Raw genomic sequence first — 2,804 nt, 5'->3', positions numbered from 1 at the left:
AACCAAAGCAGTCTCAGGTCCCGCGTGATTGGACTGGAGCAGAAGCTGTGTTCCACTCACCAGCAGTCTCAAAATCCTGTGGCGGGGGTCCTGGTTAGCTGGCGGGNGTCCGATGTTTTTTTTTTTAATATTTTATTTTTATCTTATGTGCATTAGTGTTTTGCCTTTATGTATGTCTGTGTGAGGGTGTCAGAATTTGGAGTTACAGAAAGTTGTGAGCTGCCATGTGGGTGCTGGGGATTGAACTTGGCTTCTCTGGAAGAGCAGTCAGTGTTCTTGACCAACAGATTTGATCTTAAGTTGGCTCAGCTGAAATCATCCTGGCTGGTATGTAGTTATCCAGAGTATAGAGAATATAGAATAAAGGAAGGAATATGGAAATAGTATAACTAGTGACCAAGTTGAATTTGTCATTTTATTACAAATATTAGAAGCCACGGTAACAATCCTAATTTTATTTTGCAGTGCCCACTACAAATGTACAAGATTGTAAAGTAAGTCTGCTTGTCTGCCTATCTATCTATCTATCTATCTATCTATCTATCTATCTATCTATCTATCAATCTATCTATCTATCTATCTATCTATCTAACATCTGTCTCTTTCTACCACTTATCTAGCTATCTAATATACCAATCATCTATCAATTACTGTAGATCACCTCTATGTCTGTCTATTATCTACTTATAAGTATCTATGCATTACCTGTCACCTCTCATTTCTCTCTCTCTGTCTTAGGGCGACAGACTTAAACCATTTTTCTTAAGATTGTCCTGGTCTAGCACCAGAATTCTACTATCTCAAGAATGCTTCTCACTACCACCAGACCCAGGGAAATGGAATAATTTGGAAATTGAAAATAAGAGCCTGTAATTCTTACTTTAAGAAAACTTTAAAAAGATAGCAGGTACCATGACATCATACATTAAAAAAAAGAATTATTTACTTTTTTTTTTATGTGAGCACACTGTAACTGTCCTCAGACACACCAGAAAAGGGCATCAGATCCCATTACAGATGGTTGTGAGCCATCATGTGGTTGCTGGGAACTGAACTCAGGACCTCTGGAAGAGCAGTCAGTGCTCTTAACTACTGAGCCATCTCAGCAGCCCTACAGTGTAATTTTTGTCTATTAAAATTTACCTACCTATTTATTTGTTTACATGCATGTATGTGTGGAAGTCAAAAGCCAACTTGTGGGAATCAGTTCTCTCCTTCTACCATGTGGGTGTCAGGGATTGAGCCCAGGTCTTCAGGCTTGGTAGTAAGTATCCCTAATGGCTCAGCCATCTTGCTGACCCATCTACCTAGTTTTACCCATCCAGTAACATACTTTCTGTGTAAGCATGAATCCAGAAATCCAGAACCCAGTGGGTAAAAAGCCAGGTTCTATGACAAGTGTCTGTAATCCCAGTGCCAGGGAGGTAGAGTCAGATGGATCGGTGGAGCTGGCTGGTGGCTCAGTTGAGCTGAATGGGCATGAAGGACGGTAGAAAAGACCAATCATTAGCCGCTGATTTACTGGATTATTTAGTGATTCGCTTAACACACTGCTTGGACTGCCCCCTTGCCAAGCCTGACTTCACAAGGACTTGGAGAAATAGCAGAGACAATGGATCGCTGCCTTAACAACCTGCTGATTGCCACATACTCTTCTGTAAGGTCTCATTTGATCATCCCACCTTTGCAGCTTTAGAGTATAAAAAGAGAATGTCAGCTGGAGCCAGGACTGAGGTCTTTCAGGAGCTGTTCCGACTTTGGTCCATTCGTGACGTCTCTTCCTCTCCACTTATGCTGGTGTCATAAGGCTTATTCCAGAAAGATTCCTGACATAGGTAATCGTACCAGGTGCACCGAGACCATAATTCTCAACCTGTGGGTTGTGACCCTCAGGGGTGGGGGGTAGTGCAAAATAACCCTTTTACAGGGTACGCCTAAGAGCATCAGAAAACACATATTTATATTATAATTCACAAAGTAGCAAAATTACAGTTATGAAGTAGCAACAAAAATAAATTTATGCTTGGGGTGCTGATCACCATAACATGGAATATGAATATTAAAGGGCTGCAGCATGAGGAAGGTTGAGAATCACTGACTTAAAAAAAAAAGCTGGAGAGTTAGGTCCAAGGAGGAACATGATATGGGCTGGAACTGCCTGCACGCGTTCGCTATTGGCACCCATTACAGTGCACTGCAGGGGAGAATCCTGTGTGCACTGGTCCTTTGGTTTCCATCTCAGGGCAGGACCAGACTGAGGAGTGTTGTAAAGACTGGATATAGATGGGTAGAAACCAAACCAGGCTTGTTGTTGGGCTGGGGAGGACACAGATGTGGTGGACCTTGGAAAGACTTGTATGCTGTAGACCTTCATCATGGTTAGCTGACTGAATGAGCTCTTAGGAACTTCTGGAGATCTCCCAAGGGGCTCAACACACCCAGGAGAATAGCTATTCTGCAGAGGAAAAGGACTCACCAGGCAGGGTTAATAGAGCCTCATCAACCCGGTTGCCTAAACATGTGCTGAGTGAGGACAATACACACAGGCATGCCACAGCTCATCAGGTGGAAAGACTCGAGGTCTCAACCCTACACAAGGAACCCTAAGCAACTAAGGAATGCCGAGAGTGAGAGCAGGGGAAGGGGGGTAGAAATAGAGTTGTGTATGCACATATGCATGTATGAACAAGTTAGGAAAAAGAGGCTAAGGTTTTGAAAGAGAGGAAAGAGGGGGTATACAGGACGGTTTGGAGAAAGAAATGAGAAGGAAAAATGATGTAATTATAATCTCAAAACTAAAAAAA

Source organism: Mus caroli, chromosome 9 (assembly GCF_900094665.2).
Source record: "Mus caroli chromosome 9, CAROLI_EIJ_v1.1, whole genome shotgun sequence".
Lineage (NCBI taxonomy): Eukaryota > Metazoa > Chordata > Mammalia > Rodentia > Muridae > Mus > Mus caroli.
This window is presented reverse-complemented; position numbering follows the sequence as displayed.